Raw genomic sequence first — 24,103 nt, forward strand, 5'->3', positions numbered from 1 at the left:
CAGAAGGAGCAGAATTTTACACCTATGATTCACAATTAAATCCACTTGCCTACGAACAACTTGTCAACGTATTTTTCGATCATATCATAAATGAGTTTAGTCCATCAACAAGTCGGTTAGAAAATTGATTTTCCATTGATACACGGCGCTATAACCATGAGACAAAACAGGAGATCATTGCAATGATACGCGATATAAATCGAGTTATATCATATTTAAAGTATATGAATGAGATTGGCGCTATCGAAGGTCATGGAATAAGCATTAGGGAATGGTTTCATAGATACGCGGACCCAAAACATAAATTACCAGAACTTTCACCACCAGTATCTGAAACCAGCGAACTAAGAAAAACTTTCTAAAAGGAAAGCGACAATAAACTTTCCTAAGGTCGTTAAGTCATGGAAAAAATATGTTCGTCATCAGATATTCTCATATACAACAACAATCCTTAAAATCACCGGGAATCGTAAATATAACTTGAACGATAGCGGTTAATCTTGTATGCGATATAATTGATGGCAGTTATGGTATCGACGTAGATAAATCAAATCAAGCTCAGCAAGGATATATTCTATTTACCTTTACGCCGCAAGTTCCTCCTGGATATTTGATTGTGCAAGAACCGATTAATTCGGTCTATCTAAGATGTCATAATCGGCTATTATCACGAATGAATTTGACCAACACGGACACTTACTTTATATACGCGAAGAAATGTTAAGTTTATCGTTATATGTAAGGTCAAAAAGGATAATCATAGCGGTAATCATTTAAAGGGTGATCAACGTGGTAATCATGGTGGTCATTAACGCGGTAATCATGACGATAATCATCACGATAATCATAGCGGGTGACTTTTACCGATGACTAAAAACACCCTTCGTTGCCGTTGCATCGCTTAGAACTGTTTTTATACGAGTTTGACGGAGGTTTTACCTCTAACATTACTAGTATAATTGCCATAATTTTCTCCAATTTTTGCCATAATTACCACGTTGATTACTTGATCCATAATTACCGATATGATTACCCAAATATATTGCCTAAAATATATGCCCAACAAACCCACATATGTGTCTGCCGCGGATGAACAAAACAATTATGGATTTCCGTGGAGTTGAAAAACCATCTAAATATCATATTGGACTAACTCGGTAATATCAGACTTGGACACGCGGGGGTGAATACGAAAGTTACCCAGTGGAGTTAACAGGAGATGCACGCGGTGATAACCTTACCAAGTGAGTTCAACAGATGAACAAAAATGTTAAAAGTTAAAAGCTGAAATCAGTAACACCACGCAGGTGTTAAATAAAATGACTGGAAAACGCGACATACAAGAATAATATTCCCGAGGTGGAAACCTAACATTGTTAGCAGAAAAAATAACCCCCGAGCTGGAAACCGAAAATATAACGTTGAAAGATCATTTGGACTTATTGACGTCGCTCACGTCGGTGATGTCAGTGGCAGTGACGAATACATTCCTGTTTAAGTGAGGTTATCTTGGATCGCAAGCATATCATTGATACCTTTTCGTTGTGGTAATTTTGTATGTTAATTTTTTATTTTGCTTCTTTAAGTTTTCAATATCTTCAGTTTGTATTTTATTATCCTCGGACAACGCGATATGATGATCATTCAGTTGCTGAATTTCATTATAAACGTGTTCGGAATCGTCGACCATCTGATTGTACGACGCCAACGACGTCATCAACCATTTTTGATAATTCGTCATCGATTTTCTTACTTTCTTGCTCTTCTTCGAATTGTTTAATTATTGGTTCAAAGATTTTCCGAATTATAATTGTTTGTTTTTTTTTAATAAAAAAAAACCTACTCTAATGTCATCTCTGGCAAATCGAAGTGAATCCTTTTTTGCATCCTCGATTAACTTCATTATACGATATTCATTTTTGTTTGTTGGTCTTTTCTTGAGTCTAGCCTCTTCAACATTTACGTACTCGTCATCGATAAATTTAACATCAAGTGTCTTGTATATATGCGCTAGCATTTTTGAGGTTATCACCGAGTTATCTCGAAATCGCTGAATTTCATGTTTTAAAACATCGATGGATTTTGGGTTCATATACTAATATGATTTGACTAATTGTTTGACAGTTTCAGGCATATGCGAACGCGTATGGTGTATCGATTATACTATCGATACGCATTTTACCGACGCCGGGTGAATATTAAAATACTTAGCTAGAGAATAAATCGACGGAAACAGAATTTCAATCGTATCTATGAAAGCAATAACTGATCGTTTAATTCTATACCCTCCAGTTTTCCAAATCGGCAGTTATCGCTCTGACTAACCGCTCTCAAGATGGATATATGATTATCAGTCTTGCTTGAATTAATATGGTCAATAATGAGATTGTCGCCAATTGGTCCATCGAAACACTCGTAAAAAAACCGGTGAGAATAATAAGATTTATGATCAATGGAAACCATATAATAATTAAAATTATTAATCGAGCCTTTTTTGTTTTCCATCTACAGTTTCTAATATTTCCATCGCGAGATGCCTCGTAGCTAACGAATACAGGGTGTTTTACGAATCTGTTCTCCATTTGTGGGCGATAATTTAGTTAAGTAATCGCACGTAATGTAATCTTGTTCAGACATATCAAACTTGTATTTGCGCTTGTAATATCTAGATAATTCTCGATAATGCTTACCGCCACACGTGCTGCATACCAGTGTTCGTCCTCGTGTTCCGTTTCCACAGCGTACACACGAGACAGGACAATTGCTCCTGCGTCAAATATGCTGGCCATGAAACGAGCAGAATTCTCCCATGCATCTGTGGTTACAAAGCTCTCTTGAATTAATATTTTTCCATTTGCAAACATTTTGCGCCATCATTATAATTATTATCGGCATTGGTCCTAATTAGAGACAAATTTACATAAATATTATATGAGTGCATTACAAGCGACAAAACAAAAAACAGGGTTTGCAAGATTATCTCGAATTATTGATGTTGCTGTAGCAAAAATTCCTAAGCGTGAATTTGACCTTGACAAAATATCCGCGTTACCACTGGATATAATTCCATCAAGACTACCTATTAGGTCCAGGTTTATTCAAATTATCAGAGTAGCCAAGAGAAGAATTTTTCGTGTCGATGTAGCTTATACGTGGTCAACATGTAGGATCAACTATGAATATCAGTCCGTCAAACAATTCATCGATGCCACAGTGAATGACAAACTAGTATCAATAAATTATCAGTTACTTGCTTGACAACAAGCAATAATTTTGCAAAATAATTTTGCTATGCTAACTCCGTCAATAAAAAACTTGGACTATCCAACACAAATATAATCCTGTGTATCATAATAAAATCCGTTAAGTAAGTAAAGTAAAAATTCCAAGCCAGGAATGCTTATTGGAATTCACAAACCATATTATGAACGAGCATATTCTGTAACCGCGGTTATTTATTGAATTTAAACTATTAATGATCCCAACATTGATTATATATCGCCAATGAAATTGTCAAAGATAAATTGTGAAGCCGAGTGAGTAATCGAGCATTTTACAAACGCGATACGTGGAAACGGGTTAAAAGATTTACGACGTAATAAAAAAAACGAGTGGGCTGAATGAGTCATTGATACCGGATATACTATTAATGAGAACTCCGAGTTAGGTAAAAAAAAACACTAAATTTTTTAATAATAGTAAACTATAATAGCGGAAATTTTATACGAATCAAATAATAAATCAAGAGGAGCTCCGATTAAAATTATTGATCGTAACGCGCACGCGTGGACATCCGCGATAACATATTTCTGGGAGATCGAACTGTTAGATTGTACCGTGGAAACATGTTTAATTTTATCGTTGATACGGGTAAGGCTGATACTGTATCAGTGTAGTTATTTCAAAGTTCAATCGATGATGAAGAACATGATAAGTTTGTGCGGCCCAACGGATAAATTTATCGTTTAGAATCTCTTTACGAAAAAATGGAAAATCTTGCGAGGCGATATACACATGACAACACTTTGTTAAGTAATTGTTTTACAGTTTCGTCAGTTGCTGCTCATTTTGCCCAGGAAAAGAATTTGTGGAAACCAACACGCAGCGAATTTCTTGAAGATTTTAGACTTAGCTGTGTTGAATATGGACACGACTGATTGAGGAACACTAAGCATGATTACAACGACGTCATTTCCGTGGATATAACAGCGTGTTATCAGGGCAGTTTTCTTGAGATAGGATATTGTCATAAGTATTTTATTCGGTCTGGACATCCCAGTCACGAGATCACTAGTTTGGCAATAAATGGACATTACCGGATTTTACACTGACTGGCTTTAATTGTGTTAAGACATTTGAGTTTGCTGATGGTCTTCATCCTACTTGTTATGTTTGGTTTGGTCGACATTTTTCAGAAAAAAATTGGGCACCAATAGTTTTAGCAAGATTTATGCTTGATAGTAAACTAATGCTATCTGTATCGGTCAGCGAAGCAATTATATCATATTATCCGCAGACCAAAGTAACCCGTTCCCGATAAACCCGACGCCAACAAGGTCATCAGCGAGATCAAAGTAAATTGTACATTTCTAGGCAAAAATGAGTTTACCGAATTTCTTAATAGAACACTTAAAACCAGAAAAGAAAACGAGGAAAAAATTGCGAAAGATCTTGGTAGAAAAATAATAGGTAAATTTAGTCAATGTGGATGTTATCAACGACGACACTGAGCAAGATTAATCATGGATGATGCCGAGTTGGATTTTATAATCGCGGATACAGTAAACAAGAATACATTTAAACGCCGAGAAATACCTTTTTGTCAGATGGAAGTAAACTTGGTACAGTTGTAACTTATACCAATGGTGAATCGCCGCAGTTTGTTCATTTAAGATCTTCTATGCTCGCTTCTGTTTTGATACATTTATTAATGATGGCGAATAGATTTTCTGACACCGCGGTTAGAGTTGCGATGAATTCATTTTATATCTCACTAAAATATTCCAACTTACTAAAGATTACCAGAATTGATAAATCAACTGATTGGGGCTGGTGGAGAATAAAGCAAGAACAACTACACTGCTACGCAGAATCCGCTTATGTTGAAATCAAGGATAATTATCGGTTATCTGTATCGGCAATACAAATGTCAACGGCGGCATCTGTGTGTGATCTGGTATCCTGCCATATTTAAACGGACCTGGAGAATGTGGTAAAATACCACGAGTTATTGAATTATTACGGTGTTATAAAAGTAAAATGATGGTCTTAACACACACACACACACACACACAAACACACACACACACAGAGACTTGCAAGATAAATGAAAGAACAAAGAGTACAATCGTGTACTTATCACAGATTCTTCCGATGGAACGGATACGCATGGACTCCTGAACAAATGGGCGACAAATATATACCCGCAATAATAATTTGGGATGAGATATGCACGGTGTCGCCGGATGTATTACAACCATCTATCGCTTGGTTATTAACAAAAAACTCAGCTGTGATTATATGTGGATATCATGGTCAACTGTCACCGCTTGTTGGAAATTCTTTGCACAAATGGTTAAAGAATTTTGTAGATTATTACGAGGAAAGCGACCATAGATCGCTTGATGAAATGTTGAAACTGCTAAAACGTTTAATTAGATCAAAACCGAATGAAAATCAGTGTAGGACACTGCGTACAGTAATAAAAGAAATTCACATGGATACATTTTGGAACACGTGGAAACCAAGAGACTTAATAGTGGCAAGTAGAAAGATAGTCCCTGATGAACTTCTACGAAAATTATTTCAGTTGCATCAAGACAAATTCGCAAATCTACCTGTACCATTGTGTTATAGACCGGCTGATACGCGAAGACAGATTATTGATGTCAATATACCAGGATCATCAGAAAAAACAGAATCTCGTATTAAATGATACTGCCAAAGTTGATTTAAGTGTTGTTGAGGATGAAGTAAGAATGGATAATACTCCGTCGACGCTGGAATTACGCAATAACGATTCATTCATCTCAGGGATGAACTATTACTGATACGCAAGTTTATATGGTCGATAATCGTATCGAGTGGTCAAATTAATTCATCTTACAGTGTCGCGAGTCAGAAAAATATCTCATCTGCGGAGAATTGTTGTACATTTTACAGAAACCACCGACAGCAATAACGAAGTTGTTAGCGATGATACAGTAAGAAAATAATTAGCTAGTTATAACCAAAGTGACAAAAAAAAACAATCGCGACATTGATCTCGATGCTGAATTTATCATGGCACTTTAGCAACAACAAAATAATCATTGTGCTGACTACAACACAGTAATGTTATGGCAGTACTCGAGTAATAATCCAATACAATTTACCGTGGATATCAAAGATAGCAGTCTTGGCCATACACGTAAAAAGGTGATGCTAACCTGCCTCGAGTGTAATCGGCGTAGGGGTGCTGAAAACTTACAAAAGTGCTCGTGGTGCCAATTGTGTATCTTCAGAAATTACTTGTTATTGTTCACGTGTAAATCCACGTTGAGGAGTAGTTGAATCTAATCTGTAGGTTGCAGGTCTACCCGTGGATGTAACTACGCTGAACATTTTATGTTGGGTAATACTATTTTGGTAAATAAAATCAGTCGCTGATTGTTTACCGCCTTCAAGTCCACCGGTTTCATATAAATATCTTACGGTAACATTGCCTAATTCTGGTTGTTTTAAAACTTTAGTTCGCTGTACATGTATATGTTGTTTTGTAATTGCGTCAACAAGTTTCAACGCAATTGTTCGAGTAATTACATTGTTCAATGCAGCTATCACACTTGGTAGTCTTGTAACCTATTCACGAGATCTTTTGTCGCTCTGAATTATTTCCCTTGCGTATTGATATCAAAATAACCGCTCAAAAAGTGTTCGATTAAATCGCTCAACAATTGCTTCATCGTGATAAATTGCGATATGACCTCGTCGTATTTTAACTTTATGTTGCTTCATCAGCGATGATATTGCACTCTGAAATTCTTTACCAGGAGTGACTTGTAGTAGCTGTGGCCATTGTAGGGGTCCTTGTTGATAAATTCGTTTGAACGCAGAATCTACTTATGTTACTGTTTAAGTTAATAACGGCTCTGCTTCCTTGAATCTACTTTCAACGTCAACGACAGTTAGCGCGTATTTGTTTGTGCGCTGGCGTCTACGTATGTTGATAGTATCGTGTGGTAAAAACAAAATATATGCATGATGAACTTGATTTGGAACGCTAACATCGATTAGTTTAGGTGGTGGTAGACAAATTTGCCATATTGCTTGTCGTGCTAACCATTTTTCAACAGCAACACGGGTAAGATTTGCTGCATCGGCAAGTTTATTAATCGCTGATCTACCTTTCCAATATTCTCTTGGACTATAATAAATTGATTCCATTATAATTATAGATTAATTACCAGCCCCGTATACCAGTTTACCTTTCATCGCGGATATTACTAACCAATAAGCTAATGATTCTTTGAAAGATTTTTTTTTGATGGAATTAACGCATGAATTAATTTTACATCTGTGATATTTCGCTGCTGAAGATCTTTACTTTTATAAGCTACATCATGAGCATGACATGCTTTATCAATAGCGTTTATTGGATACTCACCAGGCCTTGGCTGATCTTGTTTATTGAGTCGGATATCAAGTCTGGTTCCAGGACCACAATAATTATATCCTGGGAGATGTTTTCTCCAGGGTACGTTGTCCACGGAGTTACTGGTAACTTTGTTAACGACGCGGCAATACCGCCTATTTTTTAACACCGTTTGGGTCAGAAATAAAAAATGTTGTACCACATCGTTTACATTTGCACGTAAGTGCTTGTTTGTTATTTATTGTCGTCATAGTTGTTACTGTATCTGAAAGGGTGAATGCCCTACATTTTACACCATATAAATCCATATTATTTATTATATTTCTACAACATGAATGCTATTGATTTTTCGGCAAGAAAAAGCGAGAACCGGTTAAACATCACCCAGTGCTACCACATTCTCTCTTAAAGATTATCATAGGTCCAACTGGAAGTGGTAAAATACAACTGTTACTTAGTCTAATAATCAGGTGGATCAAATGCGCTAAGTTGTATTTAGTAGCACCATCGGTTGATGATCTACGATGTTATGGAGTACACAAGAATTTTCATGAAAGTGTGAGGACGATAAAAGACGAGGATGTTATTGAGTTTATTACTGATATTGATGAAGCGCCGTCCGTGGATGACCTTGATAGGGATATTAATAATTTAGTTGTATACGACAGTGTGATTCTGGATAAACAATCAAATCCGTCTCGGATATTTTCCCGAGGAAGACATAAAAACACATCTGATTTATGTTACTCAACGATACACACACATACCAAAAGTGATCAGAGATAACTGTAATATTCTTGCTGTGTTTATACGCTACGAAATAGTCATCAGACTTGGTGTAGCGGAGACATGGATTATAATCGTTTCAAAAATTTATTTTCACGGCCACAGTAAACCACGTATGATCTATGGTCGCGATATCGTGCAGATCTTGTTAAATATTCGGCCGAGAGCAGCAGGGAGTGTGCTGTCTTGTACTCGGTACCCCAATCAATCGCTGATTTTTTTGCGATTTTTGTGGGGTTTTAGAAGGCTTATATTTGCAATTTTAGGGAAAGATTTTGAAGGCTTAATTTGCGATTCTGGGGATAAGTCAATTAGAACATGTTCACCCTCCCTGCTGCTCGTATATATATAAATCCTCACAGAGAGAGAGAGAGAGAGAGAGACAGAAAGAGAGAGAAGTCGCGATATGATTATGGCTACTCCTTAACACAGGCTAAACAGCAATACGCTATTTTCGCATTCGCCTGACGTGATAATAGAAGAATGTTACACTATGGAGGACCGTCCACTCTGTATTAACGTCTTTTATTCTTTACACTCGGCTCGGTCGAATGCATCCTAGCCATCAACAATCGATTGGAAAGCTTCGCTGAATATCCTTAGTGGACTATCATTTATCTAGTACTGAATCATAATATTTTATGGATATAGCGTATTTATTAAGGATAAATTTAATCAAACACATGAAAGGGTCTGAATAAAATGTATAACTGAACATTGATTTGATTCGGGTGTTTGCATTAAATCTGATTCTCCTAGAGCGCAGTGTCTCTGTATATATCAACAGTGTATAACGTACAGAAGCATCACATAATGCGAGCGGACAACATTTCGTTCCGAAAAGAAATTCCTGTACATAGTTATGAAAATTACAAATTCCGTTCACGTTGTGAATATGCCTAGTGGGAGTGCTGATATAAACAATTTTAGGTTTAAAAATTATTTGTGTGATAAAAATAGTTTTCCAAATTTTTTATATACTATGTTGATTAGGATTAGTGTCATGCCATATTGTACACATGAAAATAACATTATTACGTGAATAACACCTACGCGCGAGGTTATATCTTTGTATTATCCAGAAATACTTATCTGGGTATGCTAACTGGAATTGATAAATTTTACTTTGAAAATGCATATCCTGTTACAATTGTTGAATATGAAACTTACAACATGAACAAACCATATGTTTATAATTTACCACAATGCGCGATGTTTATTTAAATTGCGTTGCAAACAGAGTTTTAGAATATTCTACGATGTGGTTCGTGGACATAAATTAATATATATTCAAAAATATAAAATTTTAAAATGGGATGCCACTGTTCGACAGCGTGGCAACTATCTCAGATGTGTTCGCACTTGAAAGGGATATTAACGGCCAAATATTATCAACACCATCACAGGTAAGATTTTATATAGTTTAAATAAATGTCAATGAATTAATATTATTGAACATATGGACCAGCTCGGTCGATTCATCGAAATTTTCCAGTAAAACGTTCAATCCGATTTTACAATGGTGCAGCTTATTGTGCCATTACCGATGTTACTAAAATGATTAAATATTGATGTAATTATTCTGCAGCTGTATGCTTTGATACGTTGATCAGTTTGTGTTACTTTATGGAGTTTGTTATTGTAGTCAACATTAACATGGTCAATGGGCACATTACACATTCCAGACTGCAGGCGCATAAACACATTCAGTATAGGAATACATCTGGAACCCCACTGAAAGTCAAATGGAACTTATATATTTTAATTTGTGAAAAACTTTAAGGCTAATTTGGGTTTTTGTTCACAATACTGTAAGTTACTTTATAAGTTTTCACTTTGTAGTCAAGGAAATAAATTGCTTGTTAAATTTTTGCGTACTTAAACTCCAGACTGGAGTATTATACCTCGTACTTCTACCTTAAAGTTCCACCAACTCATACAACATAGCTCACAACAACACTGTGTCCCTGTATACGACTTACTGACGTTAACGATTCTATCATTTCTTTATTGATTGATTGCATCGACGGATTTTAATTTAATTCCGCGTGTAACTTCATTATTTAATGTAGATACGAATGTGGGAAGCCTCGCTACCCATTCGGGAGACCGCTCATGGGTGCTAGCACTCTGAATCTGAGACCAAGCAAACTACATTAAAATTTCCTGCGTATATTGATGACCAGAAAATCACTCACCTAGTGTAAGGTTAAATCGTTCCACAATAGCCTGATCTCTATTTACTGCAGCACGTACACGAGGAATTTAGTTGTACTTTGTTTAATCTACGTTGATACAGCTCTGTACAATTCTTTGCCAGGATTTAAATATTTTTGTGAACGGTAATGATCTGTGCGTGTAAATTCGTTTAAATATGTTTACGATATTAGCTTAAATTTGCATGCTGATGGTTCAACTTCTGTATAATGGCTGGCGATATAAACGACGGTCAAAGCGTATTTTTATGTGCATGCTTGTACGCCACGTCCACGTACTTGATTGTGTGGTAAAATTAAAATATCAGATTCATGGATTTCATCCGATTTTTATCATTAAATCGTTTTCCTGGATATTTGGGGTGCAGGTAAATATATATGCCAAAATGCCTATTCAGGCAACCATGCGAGTGCGCTGTTTACTTATATGTGTAGGATGCGAGCTAATTTTTCAGCAGAGGCTATATATCTTAATGATACCCACAGCGACGAGTTTATAGTCCATATAATCACGCCACAATTTCTAATCGCGGTAGGGCTCGCCCACCGAGTACAGTTTTCATTCCATACCACCTTTTATTACTCAAAGCACAGTACGTTCTTGCAACGGGTTATCAGTAATCGAGTTAATAGATTTAGATCAGCAAGTTTCCGTTTGCTTATGTCTGATGACATTTATAAGCAGTGTTGCGTTGATAACTCTAGTCATCAATTCAATTCATAGTTCTTCGCCGCCGCGCGGTATATCGTTGTCGTCCAATCTTATATCTTTTAATCATGTTCCAGATCCACAGTAATACTATACCGGAATATGTTTCTTTTTCTCCTAGATATTTATCACCCAGCAAACATTACAAATAACATGACAAGGTCCTCTTTTGACTAAGCCCACTATCTTTATTTTTGTTGTTTCACTAGACGTCGCTCATCACAGACATGTATGCAATACACGTGGCGAGACTCTTACGATTACATATTTGCGATCCAGCTTGCGCTTGAGCGTCCTTCCTTAATTGTCCATACTTAAGAATGGTAACTATATTTTGTAAAATGACTGTTGTGCACATTCAAGTGATGACCGCCAGAGTTGTAAATACGATGTAACATGCATACACAACAAATTAGGAAATGGGTTTTATGACGTTATCAAAGGTTTACTCAGAGGTGCCATATCGGTGCTATCAAAATTAGCACCATTTAGTACATAATCTGCGATGCGTATGGTTGATGCACTTAAAACACTGGTGTTATACGAAATTATATCTCGTGCCAGCACACATACATACATACATACATATATATATATATATATATATATATATATATATATATATATATATATATATATATATATATATATATATATATATATATACTATAATAACATCTGTCGCAAACGCTGACAATATGACTACCGCGTTTATTTGGGATTCGAACCCATGAAGTCATTTTCACTTGTCGATCGAAAGTTTGACTGAAAACTCTTACCACTTCAGCCACTGTCCCACTTAAGAAAATACTATTTATATGAGCATAAACTTACTAAACAGAAAAACAGATATTAAAAATACGTACGCATTTAGACAGTATAATTTATTTCTCAAGTATTGTTAATTAATATAACAGGTATATTTCTCTAGCGAGTGAACAATAATCGATTTTACCTGTAAATTACAGCGAGGTAGCGTAGAGAACTACGTAACCTCAACTGGGAATCCCTGCGTTTTATTAATAGCACAGTCATGTAACCAGGGTAATGTCTCACCTGTTGAGTCAAATTGAGATCAGGTATTTAGCTGTTGTTGAAAAAATTACGTTACGTTACTGTAATACATTGCAAGCTTGCATATCTGCTCACTTAACGATCTGTAGTTAAACGTTACTGTAATAATAATTATAAAGAGTGATTCTGCGCTTAACATGGAATCTCACACAGCTTAATTAGCTCAGAAACAATTGGATGCAACTAAGAAGAATCTTCCAGTCCGAGATGCTGTAAAACGGCAGGTGCAACAACGCCAGGAAGCTCGTGTGGAATTTCTAGAGGGTACATACAAGTTATTTAAACTAACTACATGACCAACCAGAAACATTGTTGCTGCAACTGAGGCTACACAAAAATACCTCTTGAGACATTACCTGCTGACATTACTGGCCGCCTGCACCCCCCCCCCAACCCCCGCCACTCCAAGTTCAACCCCTTTCACTACCCTGTGTTAAAATACCACCACCAAAAACGAAAACCAAGATAATATACAAATTTACCGAGGAACGTATTGGAGCTATCAGGGATCCAGATCAATTATTTGGAATTGTTGCATTCGGATATGGTCGTATAGAAAGATTCGAGTAACACGAACATAATTACAGTTCAAAAGCCGCTGATTAGTTCAAAGATATATATCGGACTACTGCTAATACAGCCGTTGATTGGGTCGAAGATGCATATATGATTGTTGATAATACTCAGAAAGTCGAAAAGGACAACAAATAATTTTGAAATCTTACAAAAAGTAGTAGAAGAATATGCTGCAAGAGTAGCATTGAGAAAGAATCCGAGCAAAAATGATTGATGCGTCGATTTGAAACACTAGAAGAAGAAAGAATAAAAACTACGCCTGAAACAACGAAGAAAAAGAGAAAAGCTGCATCAAAGGCATTTCAGTAGAGCCCTCCTGAACCTGAACCAGAACCAGAACGATCTGAAGTAGCAGCCCGAAGTATCCTTGCCAATCGCAATCGACGTCGTAAAAGACAAGGTGGTAATGCGATCCCTAAATCGCCGGTGATTCAGGACAAGCTTTGCCTAAATAACATCCTCGTTGACGTTGATCGACTAGATATTCTGATTCGTCGAAGACGAGCCGTCAACAATTCCCACAAAATCATCAAAGAGTCAGCTGCTATTTATCAGCGTTTATTTACCGGTGGAGTCATGGACAGTGGCATCTGTCGGGCGCTGATCGATGAAATTACCGAGAGTACAATAGTAAGTAATCAATTCCATCAGCGATAACAAAATAACATGATTATACACAATGTTCAACGTAGACCCAAAAACGTCAGGGTGATAAATTTACGATTATCGGTTAATAAAATGATCTTCCTAGATGGACTCAGCGATGTTGTTCAAAGTTTATTTAGAATGATAGCCCCAAAAGCTATTCCGATTGTAATACGACTGGGTATGAAAACCATTGAAGTTGTTCGTGATAAGGCTATTGACACTGTTGGTAACGATGCTGGTAAAGCGTTCTCGGTGATCATAGACATACTTGCACAATTGGTACAACGAAAACCATAGCCAGTAAAACCACCCAGCACCGAAGTAAGCATTTCAGGAAAACTACCCAACACCAAAGTGATGCCTCCAAGTGTCAGCAAAGTAATATATCAAGCTGCAATTGACGGTTGAAAGAATTAGCTGTAGTGCCATTACCGACAAAGGAACAAGTAGCGGCAAAGAGAGAAATAATATAGCAGCAAGTCTAATAGCGGAAAGTGGTCTGGCTTAACGATCATTTTAGAGAACAACGTCTATGAATAAAAATATTCAAGCGTGTATCTGATCCAGCATTTGATATGGACGCACCGGTCATCAAAGATAAATCAGTGCGTTATTATAAGTATGTTTCTTATGAAGCACGTGTACCCGATGCACGTTGACGAATCGAGATACAAGTTCAGGATACATGCAGATATTTCCTGCCCGCCGAGGCATTCATTGAGATAGAAGGGAAACTTCTGAAAACATTATGATACAGCATGCTGAATTTTAGATCAAGCTGGTTTTGTTAATAATGGTGTTATGGCATTGTTTAACAGTGCCATATACATCACTGACGGACAAAACATTGAATCGTGTCACGAAAACGTTGACTTTGCCACGATGTTACTTGGCCTCGCAAAAGATTCAGATGATTATTCAAGCTCATCTTGTCCGTCAGTGTTGTAAGCCAAATATACCATTGATCACCCATAGAGCAATAACATAAGAATGAATGCCGCTGAAACTGAAGTCGCATCGATGAATGAAGATTTCAACTAAGGATTCACAGCACGTAGATCCATGTGAAATGATTAAGAAGACTTTTTTGTGTAATTCCGCTTTCACATATTTTAGGGTTCTGCAGACATGTCAGAAAAGTTATCTTTGGTACTAAACACCAGGTGGTGCTTGTCAGAAAAGCAAATAACAACAACGCAATATGACAACCTAATGCAGTTGATTCTGGTAGAGTGAAACCGACAAAACTTTCGTTGTGGATGCCAACAATGACGCCATCACTAGTTGAAGAACAACGGTCGCTTTCTTTCATGGTCAACGACGGCAGGTCAACGCTGTCATGATTGACGATGACCACATACAGCGTCCAGAGTACCTTTGCTGGATTATTCACATGGCAGATAGCATTGCAGCTGATAGTGTTAGCGCCACGTCACATATTAATAGCGTTTCAAGAAACTGCCAGATTAGACTAACAAGAGCGAACCCCAATGATGTTTGATACTCTCGGAGATAGTGACGTTTCTCTGAGAATAAATGGACATAAATAACCATCCGAAGAAGTGTTAATGAATTTTGAAAACAATCATATTGCACGTGCGTATCATCAGTTGATGTCATTTATGGGGGGGGAGTGATTAGAATGTTGATTCTAGCTTACAAATATCTCAGCTTGATTTCTCAACGCTGTATCTGATCTATTGTTTCTCACTGGAACACTTGGATTTGTTTAGACAATATGTCGTCGATGTACACTTCTGAGCTCGTGTAGCACAATTACCAGCTGGTGGTTACAGAGCAATCGCTATTATATTGTCAGACAAAACAATGATATCTGAAGGTGATGGTGGACGAATAAGAGTCATTGATGCGCTTGTAGAAAACATGTAATTAGATCATTCATTATGTTACAATGTCCCATCATCATGTCAATGTTAATCTGACACCGGGTCAGATAAAAAGCTGCAATCCGCATCGAAGAAGAATTCGGAGGCAGAAATAGCTCTGAAATCTTCGGCATTGCAGGGCCTAAACGATTTATCTTTGACTGAACAACAGCTCAAACACTACAATAACGCCAAGAAATCAAGAACTGCCATTCGACTTGATCTTTTTGCGAAGGAGATCAGCGACACGACAAAAATCGGCGGTATATTTCAGTTTCAAGCTGCGATCCCAGTGTTAATAGCAGCAAAGGCCCCAGCTGTTACAAAAGCAGCTGCACTGGGTGGTGTTGGAACAGCTGCATCTATGGCACTGAAAAACCAACAGGACGCGGCATATACACTCAAAAAAGGGACAGGGTCTAAGCTTATCATGAACGCGATATAGTCAGGTCTGAGACTGCCGGGACATTTCGAAAAAACGTCCCATGTCCAATCTTGATTTATTGATGCTGCTCAACAAATAAAGATAAAAATAAACTTACAGGTGTTTTCACGGATCCACCAGTATGCGGTCCAGAAGTGATTTTGATACTTAACGCCATGCAAAGGTCATCAGCGCCGCCTCGTGAAGTTATACATGAGTATACTGCGCGTCGTTTTAAACAGGTTAATGGTTTATAATGGTAGATATTTCCGAAAATCTGCTAAAGGCAACCCCTGGGGTGACATTGATATATCAAAATATGCGACACGAGATGAACTTACCGATCGTTTGCGTCTCGAAATAAATGAGGTTGTTCTTTTGCAGGATCAGCAAGGACTGTTAAAGACGAGCAATATCCAGTTGGCAGATTTTATGCTGAAAACTACAGTTGCTACCGAAGATGACTTAGTGGTGTTTACTAAAACCGGTAAAATTAAAGAAGCGAGGGTTGCAATTCTAACAAACCTGGGAGAGATGGCTGGACATATTAGGAAAACTGGAGACATAATGTATGAAGATCTCAACATGAGCAGAAATACAATTATCAATGGGAGAGAACTAAAATTCACACCATGACGTGGCAACAAAAAATACGTGGACAACAACAACTCCACTATCAGAACTAAGATCACTAAATATCTTGCTAAAGCCGGTGATACAATTACTGGCGATCTCAACATGAGTGGAAATAACATTGCTAATTTGAGAGAAACAAAATCATACGATGACGCTGCAAGGAAGAAATAAGTGGACAACAACAACATCCCGACGATGACCTCGTTAATGCAAATCGATGACGAAATGACCATGTTCTATACTAATCATATAACGGCGTTTGCAAATTTTCGTAGAAACACAAATAGAGCAATGGATAATGTCTTTCGAAATCCAATCGTAGTACACACTAATCTCTCTGAAATTCACACACAACTTGTTAATCTAGTCAACGTTAAAACAACAAGCGAAATTATTAACAATGAACTCGCCAAAATCAACTCAAGAACCAATTCGATAAACATTGAATTCGATAAAATCAAAAAGATTTCCAGATGGTGTAATTCACACAACTCCGCTGATCAACATGATATACACAGTAGTGGCTGGATCAGCAACATGGTCACCGATGAATAGCACGATCAGGGTGTACAGGTTATCCATGTTCAGCGAAGATAACTTTAATATATTTACGGCGCATATATTTCGTCATTCCACCGACAAACTTTCCGGAACCATCTGAATCATGTTAAGTTATGGTGTCGTGGAAGCAATCATACTGGATCCAGAAGACAAAAAAGTAGCGACCTATTGATGGTGTCTGGAATTTGTCGCGAATGAAGCTCAATTGATTGATTAGTATATACCATAAAGAATCCCAGACAATAGTTTCGGTAAAATCAAGCATGTACGTGGAAGACATTGCTGGAAAAAAAAATCATAGACGAACACATAATAAAACAAAAAGAAAACATCGTCATGGACAATATTTTACACGCGATTTCTTCAATGATCGCTCGTATACTTAATATTATCACAAAAGATTATAAACATTTACCAATTAAAAAAATCACTATCACACGGAAATAACTTACTCTGCGACATATGCGTATATAAATATATTATCGATACTCTCAGTGGGGTTAAATGACGGTGCAATGTAAGATAACGAATTCGCTGCGATCAAGAATATTTATTATGGATATAACAAGAACGCCAACATACCGTTGCTAACGTTGCCAGTGCCACATTTAGAATCTGTCGTATAGATTATGATGACCACAGAAATAACCACAAGACATGAGCAGATCATCGCTAACACAACGACTCAGACGACCACAGTGATATCAGCAAAATCAACACAGCATAATTCGATATTTGTTTTCCACGTTCGATAAAAGCTCCTAATGGTCGGACACTTTAAATGGCACTGGCACAACTGCGACTTTATTCTACTTGGCCAAATACACTGGTCAACAGTGAAATCATTACTGACTTGAAAAGGCCCTAATCTGTAGTATTTTGGTGTGCCGAACACGAATATAACCGTGAAAAATTTGTATTGGCTCTCGTTTTGAAGATATTCATATACCTCATTTTCTATGTTTCACTGTGTAAATTTCTCCAGTAGGACTGCAGCAACATCCGGAATAATGATGTAACATTGCATAATACCATCATGCTCACATCATCCACAGTTGATTGCATCATTTTCTGATGCAATGCAATACTAATGCCATGCGGCTGCTGAAGTAAGTTGACGTCAGCAGTGTACTATACATGTGTAGGCCTATTATACTAATGCCAGGCGGCTGCTGAAGCTGTCGTAAGCAGTGTACTATATAAAGCCCAATCAGATAGGTTCAGCATTTAAAATATTTTAGACGTTGTGCGAGACAGTTCAAGCTACTGTTACATAAAACTTATTATTTTATCCATTTACGTACAATAAAGAACAGTAATGCCTCGAAAGTGTGTTAATACCGCGGACAATTTTTGCTATATTTGTGGGGAAGTGACATTTGCCAACCAGAAGAAAAGTATCAATTCTCAAGTGAAGAAGGCATATCATCTTTACTTCGGATGCAAGGTTGGTGACCAAGACAAGCCTTGGGCTCCGCATATATGCTGTGCTACATGTACAACACAGCTTTCACAGTGGTTGAATTGCAAAAGGTCATCAATGCCGTTTGCAGTCCCAATGGTGTGGAGAGAGCCAAGCAACCACCTAAATGACTGTTACTTCTGCTTGGTTCCTCCTCTTTCCGGCGGAATAACGAAGCGAAAGAAGTCGAGAATAGTCTACCCAAACATTCCGTCTGCATTGAGACCAGTTCCACATGGTGAGGGACTTCCTATTCCAGAACCTCCAGCAGAATATTCTCTTGATTCATCTGACGAAGACAAAGGTGAGTCGACCTGTTCTTCTCCTGGTCCATCAGCATGCAGTGATCCAGATTTTCACTGTGGTGCATCATCAACCCCACACAGAATAACACAGGAAGAACTAAATGACCTGATTCGTGATTTGGACTTATCAAAGAACAAGGCAGAATTGCTAGGATCAAGACTCCAACAATGGAATCTTCTAGAAGAAGATGTCACAATTACTGCATATCGAAAGCGCCACCAGCAATTGGAGCCTTTCTTCAGAAAGGAAAGTAATCTGATATTCTGTTCCGATATTGAGGGCCTCATGAATGCTTTAAAAATCACTCATGACCCACAAGAATGGAGACTATTTGTGGACTCTTCGAAACTGAGTCTCAAGGCTGTGCTTTTGCACAATGGAAACATTCTTCCATCTATTCCAGTAGCGTATGCTGTCCACATGAAAGAGACATACGATAACTTAAGGCAGCTACTGAATTCCATTGAGTATAACAAGTACAGCTGGAACCTCTGTGGTGATTTGAAGGTAGTTGCCCTTTTAATGGGACTGCAGCAAGGATATACAAAATACATGTGTTTCTTATGCGAGTGGGATAGCCGAGCAAGGGAAATGCACTACATGAGGAAGGAATGGACTCACAGGCAGAATGTAGCCATTGGAGAGAAGAATATCCAACACCCAGCTCTGGTTGAGGCTCAGAAAATCTTGCTACCACCCCTTCACATCAAACTAGGTTTGATGAAGAACTTCGTGAAAGCCATTGACCGGACTTTGCCAGCATTCCGATACCTGCATGAAAAATTCCCTCGACTCAGCGAAGCAAAGATTAAAGAGGGAGTTTTTGTGGGTCCTCAGATTCGAGAGCTTTTCAAAGATGACCGGTTCAACAACTTGCTGGAAGGTGACGCGAAACAAGCATGGAATGCTTTTCGCCTAGTTTCTACAAACTTCCTCGGAAATGTTAGGGCAGAAAACTATAAGGAACTAGTAGAAGACATGTTGATGAAGTATAAGAAACTTGGCTGCAATATGTCTCTAAAGATTCACTTCCTTCATTCCCATTTGGATTTCTTTCCTAGCAACTGTGGTATTGTTAGTGATGAACACGGCGAACGTTTTCATCAAGATATCGCAACAATGGAACAAAGATACCAGGGAAAATGGTCCACTACAATGCTGGCTGACTACTGCTGGACACTCCTCAGAGATGCTCCCGAACAGCTGTACAAGAGACAGGCGAAGAAATCTAAGATGTAGTCAATGACTTGATTTTTTATAGGTAGGCTATTACAGTTGACCTTTTACTATTGGAATGCATTTCGTTATGTAAACATTAATTTCTTGCAGATTACAAAAAAACTAGAGCCAATTTTGCAATTTGACTGTCATATTCGTGTTCAGCACATAAAAATTGATAAGAATTGACTAATTTTATTTCAGTAACATGACTTTTGTAAAAATTTGTTGTCCAGTGATATCAGAAAAAAATTATTTGGTGGAGTAGATGCTTATATCAAAAAAGCACAATGCTGAAACATCTGGCGTCTGGAAAGCTGTTACCATCCCAACAGGATCTTATCAAATCGAGCAAATCGGGGATGAACTTCAGCGTAGAATAAAATCTATAATAAGAAAAGAATCAAAAGTTGCTATCAAGATGCACGAGCCAACGCTGAGCGCAGCAATTAAAATATCACCGCCTAATCACGCCGTCAACATATATAAATCGTCGATCAGAACCGTGCTCGGATGGCCGCTGAAAGCGCTAATCTATACTGGACCACCATCACCACAACGATCTGATTATTTATGAGACAAACAAGTATTCATTAAAAGTCAAAATTTTGGTCATTATAGAGCAAATTTGCAATGGTATATTAAGGCAGACCATCCCTACCGGGAAATACAGGAAAAGCAAGATGGTAGGGAATACGCGGTATGGTTCTATGATGATTATTTGATGGGGTTTAATACTTCCTGGAATGATTCATGATTAAATAATCCTACTTAATTATTAATCCGCTTTTAGCAGTGTAATATAGATTTGAAGAAAGAAAATTAAGGGATCTGATGGAGAAATATACATTTGAGTAACCAAATGATGATATTAAACGTAAAATCGTTGTGTTAGTTCAGCATCTGAATCAGGTGAAACCTGACGCAAAAGGCATTCGAAACATCCGTAATAAACACAGCAGATCGCAAGGATGATATGATGGGTCTAAACGGCGAAAAATACAAAACCGCTTTTCTTTACTATTTTAAGATCACATAAGACCAGTCGCCTACGTTCAAACTACTTGGGTTGGGCACGGATAGAATAGATAAAGTTCTCAGTGACGTAATTTAAGAATATTTTCATTAAATATATGCGGAATAGGAAGGAAAAAAATATCTAGAAAGTATTCTCCAACTTGATAATGATCTAATGGTGGGTGGTCGTCATGAATAGCTGGGTATTATCAAAATCACATAGACCATTTCTGTAAATCTGATCTGTGACGCATTCAACGGAGCTATTCCTCGTCTGGGCATGCATTAGGACAGGCCCAGCAGGGATATGTTCTTTACAGCTTTCCTCAAGAGGTCACGCCGGGTCATTTCATCGTGTCAGTGCCCGTTAATCCTGTTTATTTACGATGTCAATCAATCGCTGTCAAGAACACGTTTCCATCTAACCAAACAAGACGGTAATTTATTGGATACACAAACAAGCTTATGAAATTGTTGCGCAGTATTATCTTTACTGACTGGCTGAGACCGTGGAAATCTTCCTAATTCCGCCTTCTAGAACGTTTCGTTTGCACTATTGCTTTTAATTTGGAGCCCATTTTTCAAACCAGTTGCCCAAAGGGTATGGAGAAAAGACACGTCTGACGAAAGATGGTCAATTTACCCTCAATGGGTATTGTTACCAATGAAACTAAGGGTATCGGTGAAGGAATAGAGGGCTTTTAACGAGGAATCCAGCTTATGCGAAGAGGAGATTAAATGTTAACTTCTATGAGTAAATCATTTCACCTTTGCTTAGAGAAGAATGTGGACATAAACTTGTCTCAAACTGACAGAAAGTTGCCCAGTCGCACCACGTTCGCTCTAAACAATAGCTCCAACGCGATTGTTTTTCTTACTCTGTGATGCATTGCCGACTCAAAGTAAAAAGTGTTTAAGTCTATGTCAATTGTGCTGTTTCAGATCAGATAATGCTAATATCATGTAACAAATACATCACAGTAAATCCGGAATCTCAGCCTCAAAAACAATCACTCCTTCACACGAATATTCAACAACTGAAATGCTTAGCAGTGAAAGTGACATATTTCACGTGGAAATAATGTAAATATTCTCAATGAAATCAATGTGTACCGCTCGTCTAACTTTAGTCCAATTATGTGACATCACACAAGAATTTCCATCAGATATCCAATGTTGTAAAATGGTGTCAACTTTGTCAAATGTTCTCATGAGTTGGAAGGACTGTTGCTGTTTGAATAACAATCTATTTTTTTAATTTGCCTATAAATAATGTAGGTGATAGAACTGCACATTATTAACTTAGCGTCTGTGACTATGGTTTTTTACGCGCAGTAAATGAAAGGTGCAGTATTAGAAGCAGAAGTCGATCCATGCGAACTTGTGGCTTTTGAAGATCAAACCGACAAAATAAAATCGTCAAATGTCGACATTAAAGATAGTATTGTCAAGTTGAAAGACGAATTTGTGGTTAAAAAAGGTCTGGTTGAATGAACTGACAAACATGAGATCAGATACAGCGGTATATATATATATATATATATATATATATATATATATATATATATATATATATATATATATATATATATATATAATGCCAAATTGTGAATTATCGATTTACTGCTGTTTTAATTTGAATGAAGATAAAGAATTTTAATCAAACCTCAAAGTGACTTGTTGAGCAACCAGATATTTCAGTGTGGTGATTCCACGGTCTATCATTCGTTTTGACAATTTTCTCTGTGTGTGTGTGTGTGTGTGTGTGTAGGACTAAAGTGGGTTAATCTATCGAACTATTCGTCTTTTTCATGTCATTTTCAACTTCGATGCTAAGAAAGTCTTCGTAAAAGTATATATTGTTGGAATTGGTCTTAATTTAAAGATTAAAAAATTAGGTACATCTCAAGTTGTGTCACTCACTGGACAGGCTGGTTTGGGATGTATAAGTTGCTGTGATGTTGTTTCAATTTATTCCCAAGCTATATGTTAATCAGAATTGTCACTATTTGAAAAACAATTACAGATCACGCCCATACTTTCAAGACAAATCTGGAACAAGACGGTCAAAATGGCATATATAGCTAAATATTCAAACATTCAAAGAGATAAAAAAAATCTGTCTTTCTCTGTGCCTGTATCAAGTTTAATGAGCATGCAAGATTTTCTACCTGTTTTAAAAATTTCAATGTATATCGTTTAAGAAAGAAATAATACGAGTTTTCCGATTTTTTTTTTGTCTAATTTTCATCAATGTCTAATTAAACTTTCAGTCAACTTATACAAGAAGGTGGTATTAGATGCCCATCATTATTACATTAAAATTTTGTCTCAGCCATTAATCTTTGACAGCGGCGCAATTTTAACGTGGAACGAACCATTCTCAGTAGGTGGTCCAGCGTAAGTTATATGAAGCAAGCTTTCCCATGTGTTTAACATCAGAACACAAAAGCACACGTCACTGCGTATCATACAGTTCGGTTGAAGTAAATGACAGAGCAAGTTTCATTATTTGGGTTCTATCGTAAAGAGAGATAGAATATGATATAGCAGGTTACTTATATTGAATATTTAAGTTTTCAGAGACAAAACTGTCGTCTCCACTCCTACGATATACTTGGCTCTAATATTGTTCACATGCGAGTATGTTCATGTTGGTGATTACCTAATTCAAGACCAATATGTAAACATATCTTAACCTATTTCAAGAAACACAAATACGCACTCGCACTTGCATGTATTCAGGGTAAAATATTTAATTTCGCGTTTTCATTCAGCATTTATTAAAATTATTATTATTACTTTATTATTATTATTATTATTATTATTATTATAACATTTTAATGGATGTTCCATTTTTGTGGAAGATTTTCTGATCGATATTGGCATAAAATTTGCATATGTCCCTCAATCGTATAGTCACAATTGCAAAACTTTAAGGGAGCTAAGTC

The sequence above is a fragment of the Sinohyriopsis cumingii genome, chromosome 17 (genome assembly GCF_028554795.1).
Source record: "Sinohyriopsis cumingii isolate HCF-2022 chromosome 17, ASM2855479v2, whole genome shotgun sequence".
Classification (NCBI taxonomy): domain Eukaryota; kingdom Metazoa; phylum Mollusca; class Bivalvia; order Unionida; family Unionidae; genus Sinohyriopsis; species Sinohyriopsis cumingii.